This window comes from Pan troglodytes, chromosome 2, assembly GCF_028858775.2.
Source record: "Pan troglodytes isolate AG18354 chromosome 2, NHGRI_mPanTro3-v2.0_pri, whole genome shotgun sequence".
NCBI lineage: Eukaryota > Metazoa > Chordata > Mammalia > Primates > Hominidae > Pan > Pan troglodytes.
The window spans coordinates 183,549,470-183,569,869 of NC_086015.1; the positions used below are offsets into that span (position 1 = coordinate 183,549,470).

At 35.6% G+C, this 20,400-nt stretch overlaps 1 long non-coding RNA gene across 3 annotated transcripts in view; it reads right to left on the minus strand.

Moving 5' to 3' along the window:
- LOC107970850 (uncharacterized) overlaps window positions 1–20,400 on the minus strand; it is a 293,982-nt gene that overhangs the window by 67,851 nt on the left and 205,731 nt on the right. For all 3 annotated transcript variants that reach the window (XR_010155392.1, XR_010155393.1, XR_010155394.1), the window contains exon 4: window positions 14,208–14,355. This is a non-coding gene — a long non-coding RNA (uncharacterized LOC107970850). The remainder of the gene's footprint in view (window positions 1–14,207; window positions 14,356–20,400) is intronic.

Sequence of the window (20,400 nt, forward strand, 5' to 3'; positions counted from 1 at the left end):
GAGATACCATCTCACACCAGTTAGAATAGTGATCATTAAAAAGTCAGGAAACAACAGGTGCTGGAGAGCATGTGGAGAAATAGGAACACTTTTACACTGTTGGTGGGACTGTAAACTAGTTCAACCATTGTGGAAGACAGTGTGGCGATTCCTCAGGGATCTAGAACTAGAAATACCATTTGACCCAGCCATCCCATTAGTGGGTATATACCCAAAGGACTATAAATCATGCTGCTGTAAAGACACATGCACACGTATGTTTATTGTGGCACTATTCACAATAGCAAAGACTTGGAACCAACCCAAATGTCCAACAATGATAGACTGGATTAAGAAAATGTGGCACATATACAGCATGGAATACTATGCAGCCATAAAAAATGATGAGTTCATGTCCTTTGTAGGGACATGGATGAAATTGGAAATCATCATTCTCAGTAAACTATCGCAAGGACAAAAAACCAAACACCGCATGTTCTCACTCATAGGTGGGAATTGGACAATGAGAACACATGGACACAGGAAGGGGAACATCACACTCTGGGGACTGTTGTGGGGTGAGACGAGGGGGGAGGGATAGCATTGGGAGATATACCTAATGCTAAATGACGAGTTAATGGGTGCAGCACACCAGCATGGCACATGTATACATATGTAACTAACCTGCACATTATGCACATGTACCCTAAAACTTAAAGTACAATAATAATCAAATAAAAAAAGTATAAAAAAAAGTCAAACTGAATTTATTCCCAAATCAAATTCTCTTTAGTTGGATTTCAGAAATAGCCCTGGCCAACTCCAATGCTACTAATATGAGACGTGTGACAGAGAAAAAGTTGGAGTAGAAGGAGACAGCAGTCTTAACCAATTGCAGTTAAATTCCTTGTTTTTCAAAAATTACCAAAATTTGACCATTTGAACATATGCTTGGCCTCCTCCCAAGATCTCAGAAGCCTCCCCACAGATAAAGCTTAATAAGCTTCATTAGCGTCATAACAAATTTATCTCTGCAAATTTAACTGACCTACTGATCCTACTGATATGGTTAGGCTTTGTGTCCTCACCCAAATCTCATCTTGAATTGTAATCCCCAGGAATTGTAATCTAGGAAGAGGCCTGGAGGGAGGTGATTGGATCATGGCGGCGGTTTCTCCCCTGCTGTTCTCATGATAGTGAGTGAGTCCTGATGTTTTTGTAAGCCTCTGGTATTTCCCCTGCTTGCACTTCTCTCTCCTGTTGCCTTGTGGAAAAGGACAGGTTTGTGTTCCCTTTCCCCACGATTCTAAGTTTCCTGAGGCCTCCCCAGCCATGTGGAACTGTGAGTCAATTAAACCTCTTTCCTTTATAAGTTACCCAGTCTCAGATATGCCTTTATAGCTGCATGAGACTAACATATCTACCCACTAGAAAAATAACTCTCTCACCTTACTACTCCTAGCAGCCTTGACAACAACTGATACATAGTAAAGTCTGGATAAATCTTTGAAAATTAAATAAAATAGGTTGTACTGTGATTAATATAATCAGTAAAATTCAATTAGCCATGTGGTAAAAATTATATTAAAAAAGCTTTTGAATGTACTAGACAAAGCAATATGGTATAACGATAGAGCATAAGCTTTGGAGCTAGGATTCTTGACTCCATTATACACAAGTTAATTGTCTCAGCCTTTTCTATGCCTCAGTTTCCTCTTCTGAAAATGAAGATTATATGCTAGTAACACTAGTAGCCCACCATGTAGGATTGTGAGGGTTAAATGTATTAATACGTGTAAAATGCTTAAAGAGTTTTTAACACATAATAAACATCAGTTAAATGTAGCTATCTTTTTGTTTAAAATAAAAACTTTCCTTCCCTCTTTCCAAAAATGTTAGCACATTTCCAAAAGGTAGCACAAACAAAATATAATTCCAAAGGTTAAAATACAGTTAATACCTGGGATAATCCAAATGATCTGTAAATTAAGGATAAGAAAAATAATCAAACCCAGGAGTTAAGTCATTCTGTGAAATGAAAAATGTCATGTGAAGAAAGTTTCCTTATTCTAGGTAGAAGTAGGAAGCAAATCTGGCTCTATGAACCCTGTAAGCAGGACAGTTCAGCTGAAGAATACCTTTGGGATATTTCACCGACAGAATTTTTTTAATCTGTCCTGCTATTTGGCAAAAGTTACTGAAGACATATATTAGTATTTAAGTCTCAAACACCTCTCCATCTGTGGAGACAAAAGCGACTCCATCTTGGATGCTAATCTGCCATGTTAACTTCTGATTAACCTCAGTTCCATAAATGCCTCCTGATTTCTACTTTATTGACTGTCCTTATTGTAAGAACATGTATTCACTATAAATCCTGCCTTTGGATCAAAGTAACTTTGATGATATCACACAAATTATAGGCTATGGTACCTACAACATTCTTGCCTGTTCTGGAGGGTTGCCTTTATAGAGCACATGTATCCTTTCTCTATGGTATATAAGTCATGGGTCTGGGTAGTAACAGTGCTGAGATCTACCTGTCTTGCTGGCACCCAAGACCATGCTTCAATTTTTAAGTTCCCCCCATAAACCACCCTTTCCAACAAACTGAATTTGTCTGCTGCATCCTTTGGTTTCTTGGCTCCTTTGGTATTTGGGGGCCACTTTGCATATACGGTCCTGCACAGAACATCATCTTTCTCATCACCTTTTGATCTTACCTAATAGAGAAGCATTTGAATTTGTCAAGCGTTCCTAGGAGTACTCTGCTCTCCAGTGATTGGCTGAGATTTATCAAGCAGGTGCTGATAGGGTGACTGGGGAGGGTGGGTAGGAATGAAAGGTATACTTCATTTCTAATGCTGCTCATGATTATTTGGGGCCAACTGAGGGAATGCAGAAAAAAACTGGCATCCAAATCTAACATTTCTTAACATTTTCTTTTGCAAAATAAGTATGCTAAACTTTTAAAGGCATTGTATGTGATCCACTGGTAAGGATAAAGCATTTTCAAATTTTATGCAACACTGCAGATTTTCATTGCCCTAACCCAAGGGATCTTCAAAAGCTATAACACATTTGCTCCCAGAACTGTAATTCTCTGATCCAAAAAAGAAATTGAGGCAATTCCTAAGTTACCTTTTCATTATTCTTTTTTCAGTTTCTTTTAAAAACAAGCCTCTAATGTGTCTCTAAATGTTAGTGCCTCCTTCAAGATAAAAATCCCTGAGTACCACTTCAAACTTGATGCTTGCCATTAGAGCTCATAAAGAACATCTACCTTCTACTTAAATTACTATTTCAGTTAAACCTGTTAATGTAAATTATGGTACTCTTTGGAGCCATATAGATTTGCCAAGCACTATTTGGCTACAGAAAGAATATGAGCCATGAGTTAAAAGAATTTCATGATATATCGTTTTGAATTATTGATGTTACATGCCTATAATAGAAATCAATGTGCCAACTCTAGAATTTTTTGTTATATTCATGGGAATACTGAGAAAACGACTTTTAAAAAATTCTTGAAGGCTTTTATATGCCAAGACCAAGGAAAATTTGGTATGGGAACAAAACGTTTCAGGTTTCTTTGGAATAACAGACATAATCACGTTGATTTTTACCAGCAGACCAAAAATGAGACACATCCTTAATATAACTTTGCATTTTTCTGAATTTTTAAATTGTGATAAAATATACATAGGTAACACAAAATTTACCATTTTAACCATTTTTAAGTGTACAATTCAGTGGCATTTGTTACACTCACAGTGTTGTGCAACTGACACGACTATTTCCAAAACGTTTTCATCATTCCAAGCAGAAACTCTATAACCATAAGGCAATAACTTCTCACTCCTTCTGTTCCCCACCAGTTCCAGATGACCTCCTCTACTTTCAGTCTCCGTGAATTTTCCCATTCTAGAAATTCTGTATAGATACAATCATACAATATCTGTCCCTTGCGTCTGGCTTATTTCACTTTAGCATAATGTTTTCAAGGTTCATCCATATCATAGCGGGTAAAGGAATTTCATTCATTTTAATAGTTGAATACTAATCCATTCTATGTATATACCACATTTGTTTATCCATGTATCTGTTGATGGACATTTGGAGTGTTTCCACCTTTTAGCTACTATAAATAAAGCTACCGTGAACAAATATCTGTTTCACTCCCTATTTTCAATTATTTGGCATATATACGTAAGAATAGAATTTTGGGGGGTATATACCTAGGAGTGGAATTCCTGCCAGCAATATACAAGTGTTCTAATTTTTCCACATCCTTGTAACACTTGTTATTTTCTGTATTTTAAAAAAATTATCATAGCTATTCTAGTAGGTGCAAAGTGGTACCTCATAGTTATTTTGATTTGTATTTCCCTAATAACTAGTAATTTCGAGCTTTGTTTGTGTGTGCTTATTGCCATTTATCTTCCTTGGAGAAATGTCTATTCATGTCCCTTGCCCATTTTAAAACTGAATTGTCTTTTTGTTGGTGAGTTTTAGGAGTTCTTTGTATATTCTGGCATATTAAACTATTATCATTATCATATACATAATTTGCAGATATTTTCTCCCATTTGTAGGTTGTCTTTTCATTTTCTTGATAGTGAAAACTTACCTTTTTAAGAAGAGCATTTAAATTTTTCTCTTTGGGAGACAAAGGTATGCAAGAGTAATTAAAATACTAATCATGACAGTAATTGAAAATGCTATGATGGAAATGGATTTTCCTCTCAACTGATTCCTTATTCTAATGTGGACTACATTAATTAATTTTATTTCTTGTAGATATAAATGAAAGCTCATTTTAGAGATATCTCCATAATAAAGTTTTCAGACTAAAAAGGATGAAATTGAAGAAAAACTGAACATTTGTTTCATCTATAGAACAATTTTCTCACCTACACCTAAGAAATCATTTACATTATTGGATTCAGGTAATGTTGATTAGAATAGAATCTACTTTATTGGAGGAAGAAATTATGTAAGTTTAGTGGAAAGAGAACACAATAAGTCTGCAAATTTAAGGGGATATGTATGGGTTTGTAATATATTATAGAAAAAGAGGAAAGATAAAGTAATTGAAGAGTATCCTCATTCTTGGGAACACAACACTTAGATAAGCCAAGAAGACAGCTGAAATTTAACTAAATGCACAGAGCATATAACTGAAACCAAACTGTGCAAGCTCAACTCCTAGTTTCCTTGCTATGAAACTTTCTCCTCATATTTATGATATTATAAGAAAAGCCCCAAGCACGTGCAGTGCCTGGAACTAGGGATGGAGCTAGATTAACCTTAGGGGGACTGGGGAGGAGTTCAGGGAGAGGCAAATATTAGAACCAAAGAACAAGCTCTTGTTGGAAGGAAAAAAGACGTTATATGGAGGCTGCATGATCAAGAGCTTCATTTTTATTTTTCTAAAGAAAACTTCATAAAATCCCTTTGGAAGCATAGAGAAAAGAATTAACTATGAAGTAATGTAAATTACATTAAAAAACTCAAAACAGACAGCTGATGAGTTATGAAAGTCTTCATAACATTGAGAATCAAAGTCTCTTCTCAGTGAAGTTTGGAAAGGTATACGTGCAACGACTTGACAGAATCACCGACATCTAGGGTTTTCAATCATCTCACAATGCAAGTATATCACAAGAGTGCACAGAGTGATAGTATCTTAATAGCATTGTCACTTGAAAAAAGAATGTAGCAGAACCTGACAATTTGCCATGGTATTTAAAGTTGGAGAAGTGTTTTTTTTTTAAATGCTATTTTCTATATTAAATAAAGGAATGTTCCTTCTTAAATAATTCTTGTGTGTGAGTGTGTGTGTATATATAATCGGTCAAATAATGTTCCAGCTAAAGGTTGGATAAGAAATCATAACTTAATCCAGTCTATCATTGTTGGACATTTGGGTTGGTTCCAAGTCTTTGCTATTGTGAATAGTGCCGCAATAAATATACATGTGCATGTGTCTTTATAGCAGCATGATTTATAGTCCTTTGGGTATATACCCAGTAATGGGATGGCTGGGTCAAATGGTATTTCCAGTTCTAGATCCCTGAGGAATCGCCACACTGATTGTCACAATGGTTGAACTAGTTTACAGTCCCACCAACAGTGTAAAAGTGTTCCTATTTCTCCACATCCTCTCCAGCACCTGTTGTTTCCTGACTTTTTAATGATTGCCATTCTAACTGGTGTGAGATGGTATCTCATTGTGGTTTTGATTTGCATTTTTCTGATGGCCAGTGATGGTGAGCATTTTTTCATGTGTTTTTTGGCTGCATAAATGTCTTCTTTTGAGAAGTGTCTGTTCATGTCCTTCGCCCAGTTTTTGATGGGGTTGTTTGTTTTTTTCTTGTAAATTTATTTGAGTTCATTGTAGATTCTGGAAAATGTGGCACATATACACCATGGAATACTATGCAGCCATAAAAAATGATGAGTTCATGTCCTTTGTAGGGACATGGATGAAATTGGAAATCATCATTCTCAGTAAACTATCGCAAGGACAAAAAACCAAACACCACATGTTCTCACTCATAGGTGAGAATTGAACAATGAGAACACATGGACACAGGAAGGGGAACATCACACACCGGGGACTGTTGTGGGGTGGGGGGAGGGGGGAGGGATAGCATTAGGAGATATACCTAATGCTAAATGACGAGTTAATGGGTGCAGCACACCAGCATGGCACATGTATACATATGTAACTAACCTGCACATTGTGCACATGTACCCTAAAACTTAAAGTATAATAATAATAAAAACAACAACAACAAAAAATAATAAAATTCCATTGTAAAGCTCACACACACACAAAAAAAGAAATCATAACTATCTAACACCTCATTCTTCAGGGGACCTCAGGGCAAAAGAGCATGACAACTCAAGAACTCAAGGTGAAAATACTTAGGGTAAAAATGCTTTGCATAGTTAAAATATATACCTAATCCAAACAGGTGGGAAAAGGATCTTATCCTTACCACCAAGGTCTGAGCCCAGCTAAGCCAGTCAAAATGTCTTGTTACAAAGTATGCATGTATATAGCAAGTGTGTATGTCATTTTTCATAAGAAATCCTAATATATTCCAGAATGCACGAATTTTTAAGCCTTGTTATCTGAGAGAAACAAGAGTATTTTCACACAGTTGTGTGGTCACCAATAAAACCTAGGATAATCCTAGCAATTAAATTAAAATGCTGTCCTTGTATATGTGTGTGCATATGTGTATGTGACTTAATATCCCCCATTCTCTTTCACCTCCATGATGCTGCAGTATGTATGTAGCCCCCACTGCTCATTTTGTACTTCCTGGATTGTGTTCCAATAATGTTTTTGCTCTGAGATAACAGGGAAAGACCACATCCCTGTGAGCAGGCAGTGATTCCCTCCCTAACCCAGATTCTTATTTTGTGAAAGGGAGAGAGATAGTCCTGAGGCAAGAAGTTGATTTTGGGAAGACATATCTCTGGGTCTCACACCCTACTTGTCTGGACTTGAAGAAGTCAATTCAAGATTAAGAACACTCCTAGATGTTGGAGAACAGTATCTCATGACACTTTGAGACAAGACTAGGTGGGAACACTCTGGTGTAGGCCAAAGGTTGAAGAGAAATCAGAAGCCAGATTCATGAGCCAGGTTATCAAATTACACATTGCCAGCTCTGTCTCTTTCCTTTGTGTTTTCCCACAGTGTTTGGTAAACCTATTTTTAAATTGTCTTGGTGTATGGAATAATGCAAACTCCATGTGAGAAGGAATATTTGTGTGTTTTGTTAACTGCTGTATCCCCTGTGTCTAGAACAGGACTAGGCAGTAATATTTGATGAAGAATGAATGAGTTCCTTATGTCACTGGAAAATTAGGGGAAGTTCCTATATAGTCATAGTTAAGCATGTAATACTTGATCCATATTTTAGGGAAACAATGTTCCTGAGACCAGAGGGTGGGGACAGCACTACTGGTGAGAAACCTCAAGGAGAAATTCAATCTGGGAGGAAGGAATTGTGGCTGTTACATAAGCTATTCCCATCCTGTGGGGATTCTTCTTCCATCGTCAGTCTAGGGGAATCTGCCTTTGATGTGTCAAGGCAGCTTTGTGTTGGGAAGCAAGGCAAGGGCAGTAATGGCCAGGTCCTTAGAGATGCATTATGTAAGCATTTTCCATGGAACAAGTTACAAAAGAACAAGGGAAGAGAGCAGGGAAGCATTTAATTTTAGTCCCTGGGAGACTCAGGAGGCCTCAGATCTGTTTCCAGTCCTAATCTAGATTCTAGGGGGAAGAAAAGAGGCACTGTGTTAGCCCCTTCTCATGTGCTTTCTCATTGAATCCCATAGCAACACTTCACTTTATTGAAGACAAGTCTCATGCTGAAAGAGATCAAACAGCTGGTTTCAGGTGGTAGAGGTAGGGAAAGATTAAGCCTGGAATCAAACTTGGGGCTACTGAATTTCAGGGTCCACTTTTGCTACTCCAGATTCAATTATCTTTAGTCTGTCTACTCCAAATTCTACACTCAACATTTTGACCTTTTACTGTACTGATAACAGCAAAATAATTGTTTCAGCATATCAATATGCTGTTTCTGAATTATTATTTTGTGCTTGTATGAGGGATATGGGTGTGAACCTCTGCACTGAGAAAATTGCCTACTCATGATGAAAGATTAGGCAACAAAACCAAAAATAGACTGTTCAGAGAAGTGAATAGGTTGCTTTCAGTGTCAAGTTTAATTAGGAGTGATACCTTCACTAACAAACTGCTTCTAAAAGGTTTTTCCATAAGTTTACTCTTAGAAAAAAATCCAGAGAGGTTTTCCATGTGTCCATAAATGCCTTTGCTAGCCTGCGGTAATATTTTCTGTGTCTATCAAAGAATAATTCTAGGTAGAGCATATGTGTCCTAGGGCTATGTGCTTCTTTATATGACTGTTTCTGGGATGCTGTTGACTATACAAGACAAATCTACCACATGACTCATTAAACAGGAAGGACATATTATAATCTTCCTGTGGGTCTCTTTTTCACAGTTCATTTGTTTTCATCCAATCTGTTTTCTCCCCTATACCTGTCTCCTATCCTCTATTTTCACTTGCTTTAAACAGAGAAAGTATTTGGGAGACTGGATCTTAAGGATATTGAAGGAAAAGGCAATAGAGTATGTAATAACAATGCTATATAATCAGTAATTGCTGGCTCTAGAATAAAAATCAAGTTCCAAGGAAGCTGAGTTGAAAAAGTATATTATAATTGATACAAAGAATTAATTTGACTATGGATTTCACTCTGTCTCTAATCATGAAATACCCATAGGAATAAATTTGGGGTGAGGGTTGGTGGACATATTTATTGATGGTATGCTAGGAAGTACTTTACCTACGCTAACTTACAACAGCTCTGTGAAGTAGTTACTTTTATTCCCATTTTATAGTTGAGGAAACTGAGGATTTCTTAACTAAGAGATTAAAAATAATCTTCCCAATATCACACTACTAGAATTTGGCAGAGGTAGGGTACAAACCCTGGTGAGTCAGGTTCTAAACTTATGCTTTTTATTTTCATATGGAAGGACTTTTTAAAATAAATTGCATCTTTGGATTAATCATCAACAACTATGTGACAAGGCACCTTCTAAAATTAGCACATTATTTTTTTCTATGTACAGCAGAGATATTTAACTAGAACTTACTTGCTAATATCTTATTCTCTCTCTTCCTTTTGTCCTTTTATGTAGTTGTACTAAGTTCTCTTTCCATTATGAAATGTATTATACAGACAGAAGTGCATATAAAATGAATGTGTAAAATTACAGAATCATAACACAATGAATAACCATATACCCAGGTTAAGAAAAAAGAACATTACCAGCACCTTAGGTGTAATGTGTAAGCACTTTTCTGATCACAATCTTCTCTTTTCCCTAAAGAGGCCACACTTTCTTGGATATTACTCATTTCTTTGTGAATATTTATAGTTTTGGCACCCATGTATGTATCCCTAAACATATTTGATTGCACTTTGAGCAGACGAATCACAAAATAAATCTGGCATTATAGGAAAAGTCAATAGGTTCACAATTAGAGCAAGGCTCCCAAGAGAAGATAAACTAAACAGAGTTTCTGGGGCATATCTTGAATTCATCTTCCCCTCAATTTTGCAGGAACTTCTGGAGAAATTAATAGGAAAGGTGGTACATTAAAGTGGAAAAAATAGAGCTTCTTCCAGGTGGACATCTGGAAGAGCTGGAGCAAAACAAGAGACAGGACAAATAGAAAAAGTGAGTTTTGTATTTTCTACTTCAAGCCCACCATTGCATACCAACAGTTCTCAGGAACATATCTAAGAAAAACACTTTAGTTGAGCAACTCAGGTGATCAAACTTGAACCAGGTAGCAGCTTACAAGGAAAGTAAAAATTTCATTGGCACATGATCTGGACAAGACAAGTACAGAATGCTCACTTGGACATTTTGTCCTAGGTTTAAATGTAGGTATAGTGGTATCAGACCACATACTTCAGTTTCTCCCCACCACAAGGAAGACAGTTTGGAGTTTGAGTTTTGCCAACTTAGGAAGGTTTGGTAAGCATCTTAAGTTTTCCATTGATACCCCAGAATGATCACATCTTAGGGATATAAATTAATATCCAGAATGAAAAGATTTGCACTGAGGTTATGGGAAAAACCTAAATAGACCCTCCTGAATAAAGCATAAAGGCAAATCCCTACGTATTCAGTTAATCATTGCAAGAACAAAACCCAAAAACTTCTAGAGGAAGATATCAAAATTCAGTGTCTTACAACCTATCATCTACAATGTATAATATACAATAAAAATATCTAGACATGTGATGACATAGAAATATGTGACACACAGACCAAAGTCAGTCAGTAAAAAGAGAACTGCATAATTCATGAAGAGATTTAGAAATTGCTTAACGGAATAACATAAAACACCTAGAACTAAAAATATAATATATTAAGTAAAAATGTATTGCATCAGTGAATTTGAACATTGGTCAATAGAAATTATGCAAACTGAAGTGCGGAAAGAACTAAAAGAGACTCAGTGGCACGTGAGATGTTCTCAAGTCATCCAAAAATATATGAAATTAGAGTCCCAGTAAAAAAAGGGAGAGTGAGAATGGGGCAGAGAAATATTCGGGAAAAATATTGACTAAAAATATTCCAGTATTTGACCAAAAAACAGTAAACTACCAATCCAAGAAGTTTAACAAATCTCAAGCAAGATACTTATTCATTTAAAGAAAACTTCTATATCTTTTGCAAAATATTTTATAAAAGATGTGAACTCTTTTCATATCCAATATCTTTACCATATGGGGGCAGGAGAGAAACAGTTCTAAATATTTATTCTAAATAAAAGATGATTTTATATTTTTATTTGTCAGATTAAGAGGATTTCCCAATCAAACAGTTCCATATTTTGAGCTCTGTCAGGAAACTTGGAGCTGGATATAGCAGAGGTACTTGTAGCAATTAAGTTATTGCTATCCTATCCTTCTTCAAAGAGCTTTTCTTCTGTTTTTTAGTGCTCCCCTCCCATATCGCATGTACGCTTTATGCTAAAAAGAACCTATAGCAGATGGGTTTTGGAGTTAACCAGACCTGAATAGGAATTTGCTCCTTAACCTTCCTCATTGTATGATTTGACCCCTCTGCACCTAAATTTCTTAATCTGTGAAATGAGGGTAATAAGAATACTCACATTATCTGCGTTACAGCATTGTTAGAGAATTTAATTATAAAATGCATGCAGAACCCATACATCCTGGCATGGAATGAGATCTCAGTTAATGTAGACTATTATTATTTAGTCACCTCAAATAATGCTTGGGACTAGCTGTCATATGAAATGCAAATTAAAAACAGTAAAGTCATCAAGTACCAAGGAAATACTTATCTAAAGATAAAGTAATATGGGGAATTTTGAAACTAATGAGAGATTACCAATCTTTGTCTCTGGAATAAATACTGGACCCACTTGTATGATGGTTTCAAATTTCCAGGCAATGGGAACAGTGCATTTAGTAGACACAACATTTGCTCATGGTATAATTAATAGAATGCGAATATAAACAGGTCCTCAGACCTCTTTGGTTAAGTTCATTCATTTTACTGCTAGTGAAATACAACAATTATGTGTATTCATAATGCACTGGATCTTTAAATTTCATAATTTTTGTTATTTTCCAGAATTCTGCAGTACTTCCTGTGGACCCTAATCCTTAGTCTCCAACTCACTTATTTTGAAAATGGCTAAATCAGAAGGAGGTAGAGCATCTGTAAAGTGGGAATAATAGCATCTTCCCAGCTTAACTCACAAGTTGTTATGAGGATTAAATTGTGAAATATTTGGGGGAAAATATGTGCAAGTAGGAAACTGAATTCTCATTATTTGTCTCTGTAGCATTTCTTTTAACCAGCAAACAAAATTCTGGTATTTATACTCCTAGCTAATGAGGAAGTTCCTATTTTACAAAATAAAAAAAAATTATTTGGTTTTATTTGTAAAGAGAAATACAAGAAAGAGATTATCAGGCAGTATTTTTCCCTCTTGCCTTTTAAAAATAATATGACTTTGAAACAACTACTATTTAAAGTTTGGGTGTGAGGAACAGTACAATGTACACAGCCATTTGACCTTTCATTAGAATAGAAGTATCTTTTCTGGTGCCCAGAAAAAATGGTAAATAATAATAGCTCCATTATAATAAAAAGAAACCAAGCAGATAATGATCCCATTGTGCCAAGAGCTTTTATTCCTCTTTCCACATGTAAATGGATGGCTTCTTGATCCATCCTTTTTTCTTCTACCTTTCCAATATCCTCTTATACCCCCATTGAACAACACTGTGTGACATAAGAGAGATGTCAGACTTACTTACTTACTTACTTTCAGACATAGGCATTATTTGGCTAAGTGTTTGCCAACACCAAGATAAACCATCTTTTTCTGAGTTTGAGTTCTACAATTTATTAGATTTTAGAGGTGTCCTTTATGATTCATATCATTTCAGAGCAAAAAGCATTTTTTTAAAAAAGAAGAAATTATATTGAGAGCTTCGATGTGCCTATGGACTCCTAGTTTGATATATCTATCTCAGATCACACTTTTGAATGCCAACCCCATAGTACTATTTCAAATTCAACATATACAATGTTAAACTCATCCCTACCACCCATTCAAATATGCTCTTTTCCCTCTACTTCTTAATTCGGAATATTCTATTATTGTTTTAGTATTTCTCTTTTTTAAAAAATAATTGATTTTTTTCTTTAAAAATTTTTTATGGATATACAATTATACATCAGTACATGTAATATTTTGATACATGCATACAATGTGTAATGATCAAATCCTAAATAACCATTGATGGGTAAACATCTATCACCAAGAACATTTATCATTTTTAGTGTTGGGAACATTTCAAATCTTTTCTATCTATTTCGAAATGTGCAACATATTGTTGTTAATAGTATTCTCTTAATGGAACCATCACAATTGCCTCTAATGGATCTTTCTTTCTCATTATCCCAATGCATTATGCACACTGTTCCATGGCTGATCTTCCTACAACATTAATCTAAGCATGTATAACTCCCCTGTTTTGGAAACCCTCAATGACTCTTTAATGCCCACAACAAGAAATCCAGTTTTCTTAGTGTGATACGCAGGACCCAGGTTCTGGTCTTCTTCCTATCAACTTTCCCAACCTCAAATCCCTGCCCATGCTCTACGCTTCATTTAGTAAATTACTTAAATTCCCAAAACAGTATATTGTTCCATGTTTCTTGTCTTTGCACATGGTTTTCCCATTGCCTAGAATGCCTTTCCCATCTCTCACATCACCCACTTCAACATTCACCTGCCAAACTCTTACTCATCCTTCCAGATCCAACTCGTTTTTTTTTTCATTGTGAAGCTGTCTCTAATGTACCAGAAAAGAAAACTCCCTCCTCTGAGCCACCTTAATAGTCAAACATCCTTCTATTATTGCTCTTAATACATTGAATTCTAATACGTTTTCACATGATTGTTTCCTCCCTTTAGTCTCAGGGAAAGAAATGTATTATTTGTATCACTTTCTCAGTATGTAGCCAGCATACGGAATAGAGGAAGTCTGCAAGTCAGCACGTATTTGTTGAATAAGCAAGCAAATGAAAATTTTAAAAACTGCCTTACAATTAGTAGGCCGGGCCCAGTGACGCACGCCTGTAATCCCAGCTACTCGGGAGGCTGAGGCAGGGGAATTGCTTGAATCCGGGAGACGGAGGTTGCAGTGAGCCAAGATCGCACCATTGCACTCCAGCCTGGGTGACAGAGCAAGACACTGTCTCAAAAAAAAAAAAAAAAAAAAAAAAAAGTCTTACATTAGTAAAACATTTTTATATACATGTTTCCTATAATTCTTACTAGAACCCTGGCATGTCAGTAGCCATAATCATTGTTATGGAACAGTTGAAGAAAAGACTGACACTACTAATACATCCATGTAAAAGGAGTTATCTTAAAACCAAAGGTCTAAAGGTCCAGTGAATGGGTACCCAAATTGTGGCTGACATGGCTCATTGAGTAATTTATTATGCTAAAGTAGCTGTTGCTTACCTCAGGTTTGACTTTACAAGGAAATCTGTGTATGTGCTGCAGGAAGATATATATTTTTTCTCAATTATTAAGAGATTACTAACAGCCTGAGGTAATGTTTCCTCCAATTCCCAGAATTTAGATCCCGCTTTATTGACATTTCTTGTTCACTATTCATTTTCCCCTACTGTCTGTGACCATTTGAGGATAAGTATTAATATTATGCCATTTTCATGTTTGTTTCCCCAACACTAAGTGCCTGGTATTTAGTAGGCTCTAATAAAATGTTTCTAGAAAAAAAGAAAAGAGGAGAATGAGGGAGGCAGGAAGGTAAAAAAGGGAAAGGAAGGGAAGGAAAAGAAGAGAAAGAAAGCAGTCACATCTGCTTGCAAAAGTAAGCAATGTAAAAATTATTCCCATTTTTTCAGACAAGGAAACAAAAGAAGAAAAGAAGCACCCAAGACCACCCATGTACTGGTTCAGTGGTAAAGCTGAGACCACACTCAATTATCCAGTCTTGGAGTCTGCGGAGCACAGATTCCAGCATCTGGGAAAGAGCAGGCACTCACACATTGGTGTTTCCCTTCTTTCTTCCCAATGAGCCTCTCTGCCCTCTCATAAGGAATTGTGTAGAGAGGTATTTTTCTAATTATTCACTTAGTAAAATGGAGCTTCTTAAGTATACTCAGAGAAACTAACAAAAGAAATGCCTTAATCATAGTATCATTTAACAAATTCTTTCTGGTTTTCTGGTTCTTCCTCCATTACAAAATTCCATCCTTGACTGATAATACCGAGGACAGAAAAGTCCTAAAATTAATAAGCTGAAAATTGTGGGAAGTCAGTGGAATATATTTCAACGAAAGCAATTTGTAGGAAATGAAAGCTAGGTTACCTCTTTCTCTGGCTGTTACTCTTTTGAACAATTAAAAACTTTCATATTTAAATTATGGAGAATATTGAAATTATGTTTCAACTATACTTAGAGACCACATTTTCTTCTCAGACACATTTGCCCACAACTTTCACATCCCATTTTACAACCTAGAAACATGCCCCTTCTCTGGGCTCCCATAGAACCCTCTAACAACACATTTATTACATTGTCATAATCTTTTAAACTATTGATTTCTCCCACTAGTTTTTAGTCCCTTGAGAGCAAGAACATACAGAGCACTATAAGATATTTGTTTGTATCAATGTGAGTCATATGTGAATATTAAACTATTTAATTTTTGTGATAAAATTACTTTCTTACTATAAAATATCTCTCTAAAATCCTAATTTCCTTCTGGACTATAGCTCTCTTATATCATAGTTCTAAGAGACTATATGAATGCATGAGGAACACAAATTCAAGAGTGAGTTGGATGATTCCAACCATGTCATTCCACTTTGGAACCTACAACACCTGGTGTGTAAGGTTTGGCCAAATAAGACTTCTGCACTTTAAAAGGCTTCATGGAACTAAGTGACCAGGAATCAACTACCAGCCACAGTGATTAGTTAAGGGAAGAGCTTGAAGCCTCAGTTAGTGCAAACAGAGAAAATCATGGGAGTTTTATTGGGACAATTGTTGAAAGAGAAGCTCTCTTCCTGCAGATGTTGCTGAGGTTGGCACATACTCTGAAAGTTCCAGCCATTATGAAGCAGGGAGGGATCTGCCTAACAATAGAGCCAACAGTGAGTAAGAGAGAGAGTAGTAATGAAATTGCCTGAACCCTTGGATGCAGCCAAACATGATTTCTCAGTTACAGAAGCCAACACATTCTCCTTGTTGCTTAAGCTGTTTAAGTTTCTGTAACTGTCATCTGAAGATAAATGGCTAACAAAGGTATGGCTTTGTCAAGATCTATGAAATGAATTGAATAGTATTAAATTCCATCAGCCAAAATCTCTTGTCAGTTACTAAATATTGTTTCACCATGTTTTTCTTGACTATATTCCATTTAAGTCTACAAACCCATTATTGCACATCTACTATTCATGACCTCAACTCTAAAATAACCATCCTGACCAACTAGAAATAACCTTCCCTTTCCCTAAAATCTTAAAAAACTTTATTTGTAAGAAAACATTAAGATACTTTCAACTGTCTAAATAATTAGATAGTTGTCTTATATGGACCAACTTACCATAACTCAGCCAACTTTTTAAACTACTGCTTTACACCCTAAGATTTGTTTTATTAATTAATTAATTTCTAGAGATGGGATCTTGATGCATTGCCCAGGCTGAATTTGAACTCCTGGGCTCGAGCAATTCTCTTGCCTCAGCTTTCTGAGAATCTGAGACTATAAGTGCAGGCCATCATACCCACTTGAATTTTCCCCTGAATGACGAATAGATGAAACAACAGACTTTTTATTTATTTCAATTATTTTTTACTGGAATTACCAAATCAAAATTTTAAAATCAGTATTTCAATGTCATCATTGTATTAGTATTGTAATTATTCATTCTATTTATTAATTTTAGTTTTACTTGTGACTTAAATGTAATTTCATTGTCTATATATGAGTTTCTTTGACTTTATTTATGTGTTTATGAATAGTTTGTGATTTCCCAAAATACCAAACTATTTATGGGAAATAAGTAACAAACAATTGCATAGTTTCATCTAGCTTTTGTGCAGTTCCTATTTTGAAGAACTTAGATGGATTATTTTACTCTTTTGGTTGTAACTATATTAGAGCTAGATTATCTGAAAAGTAAATCTTACAGTGAAAATCCCTTAATGCCTATATTATTTATATTATTTGCTCCATTATATCAATCCAGACTCATTTCTAGCAACTCCCTGCCTCAAACCTTACACTCAGAAAACACTAAACCACTTGCATTTCCTAGAACATAATGTTGTTATGCTTTATTTGTCTTTGGACATATTCTCCCTTCTATTTGAAATGACTTTCTATCTTTTGTCAATCAGGGAAATTCTTATCTATCTCTCAAGCCTAAATTGAGCTATTATTCTCTCATTGAAACCTCCCAGGCACCCCCTTACTTTCCAAAGCAAAAATGATCATTCCTTCCTCTCTGATAGCACTGAATCTATGTCTCATTATTAAACTTGGCCCTGCTGAATTATTTATTTGACTGTCTCTTCAACTAAAACATGAGCTCTTTTAAAGTAAGGGGACCAGATCCCATGGATTATTGCATATCCAGAGGCTAGAATGTACTTGCTAATGTAGTAAATAATTTATGTTTGATGAATGAATACATGAATTCATGTAGGTAGCAACAGTGATTTATGTATGTTTGATTAATTTAACAATCATTTCATTTTAATAAAATGTCTTTTATATTAATCAATGTCCTAATTTTATTTTTATAGAAAATTTTTAAACACAAAAATGAGATCTCTGCACAAATTTTAAGTAAATTTGGGGTTTCTATGGCAGAGTTTGAACTAAAATTCATTAGCTAAGGTTCTAATTGAGCATGGCATTCTTCTTGTTGAACAATTTAAATGACATGTTAATAGGTACTATCAGTGGTATGGCAGTGTAAAAAGGTCAAGTATTATTTCCAAAAGCAATTAACATATAAGACATATTGGCCAGACACAGTGGCTCACGCCTGTAATCCCAGCACTTTGGGAGGCCGAGATGGGTGGATTATCCGAGGTCAGGAGTTCGAGACCAGCCTAGCCAACATGATGAATCCCTGTCTCTATTAAAAATACAATAATTAGCTGGGCATTATGGCACACACCTGTAATCCCAGCTAGTCTGGAGGCTGAGGCAGGAGAATCACTTGAACCCGGGAGGCGGAGGCTGCAGTGAGCTGAGATTGCACCACTGCACTCCAGCCTGGACAATAGAGTGAGACTCCGTCTCAAAGAAAACAAAAACAAAAACAAACAAACAAAAAACAACCATCCATAGCCAACACGTACCCTCTAATAAGAAAAGAAAGACAAACCAAATAGAAGATAAGCAAGATCTTGAATAAACAATTCACACAAGAAATATAAATGGTTATACTTCTTAATATAAATTCCTTCCTACTAGGGAGGTGGAGGTTGCAGTGAGCCAAGATTGCATCACTGCACTCTAACCTGGGGAACAGAGTGAGACTCTGTCCCAAAAAAAGAAAGAGACACATTTTGGCATAAGAAATACTTTCAGCTTATAGGAAGATGTACAATAACTTCTCACACTGCAGAGATAGAATAACAAAAGAATCCATATTTTAAGCCACGGCTGCTAGAAAAATGACAAACTTACAGGTTTCATTAGAGGTCACAAAAATAGAAGATTCTCAGAATCAAAAGACATTAAAATAGAAAATGTAAAAATCTCTGTTTCATCAATTACATAGATGATTGAAATAAAAGATAATGTGCTTTCATTAAGATCTGTCAGACAGACCCTATTAAAAGGCAGAACCCACATCCACTTTCTATTCCATTGGAAGAAATTAAGATGTTAGATTTACCAGGTTTTATATCTGATTCTATATGATTCAGAAACCTTCCCCCCTACCCCCACCCCGAGATGGAGTTTCATTCCTGTTACCCAGGCTGGACTGTAATGGCGTGATCTCAGCACACTGCAATCTCAGTTTCCCAGGTTCAAGAGATTGTCCAGCCTCAGCCTCTTGAGTAGCTGGGATTACAGGCATGTGCCACCATGCCAGGCTAATTTTTAGTAGAGACGGGGTTTCACCATGTTGGCCAGGATGGTCTCAAACTCCTGACCTCAGATGATCCACCCACCTCAGCCTCCCAAAGTGCTGGGATTACAGGGGTGAGCCACCGCACCTGGCCCAGAAACATTCATATTGCCCTTATTATTGAGTACACACAACTAGTAGCTTTCTTGTGGTAGTCACTTGTCATTTCAGAAAATGTCAACATATTTAGAACATTTATCATTTTGTGAAAGAAAACTTGGAAACATTTTTCACAATCAAAAAACAAACTTTGCCACACCTGTGAACCTCTTGAGGTATAAAATATTTTCAGTCATTTCCTGTCTCATAATAAAGTATCATTAAATGGTACAATTTAAGGAGAAATAGAAAATTTGAAGAGGCAAATAAATATTAAAAGGAATTATAATAGTAGACAATTTCCTCCTCACCTCATCCCTGTAATTAACTTATTATTAAATTCTGTTGACCTAATTGGCTATCCATCTGGAAAAAAGCAAAACTAAATTTCTAATTCCTTTTGATATTTAAATATATGAAGTAGAACCATACAAATATTATAATAAAAATTAGAAGACTGCATAAATTGGGGATGGAAAGAAATTGGGGATAAAAATAAGAAATATAAAAATCTATAAAGGACTAGATAAATATAACTAGTTACATAAAAATATTAAATGTTTTCAGGGTGAAGATATTATAATCAATAAAAGAGGATAAGCAGGAAATAGAAGAAAATTGTTTCATATCTAAGAGCCAACAGGTTAATACAAAAGAGCCTCTAAAAATTATTGTCTTTAAAAAAATAAATCAATGGGAAAATGGACAAAGGATATAAGCATGTAATTAAAAAAAGAGAAAATTCAAGTGCCCAGTAAACTTAAGAAAAGATGTTTAACATGTTGTTACATAACCTGGTCATTAAAAATAAAAATATGCATTTCTTCTGCTATTTAACTTTTGGTAATCTCTTCTACATAAATAACAATAGTACATGTATAGACTGGATTGTTAATTGAAGCATTGTGGATAGTGAGAAAAAACCAACTGGACACAGAGTGACTGTTTAAGAACAGGGGATTGGTTAAATAATGGTAGTAAAACCATACTATGACATATTATTTAGTTC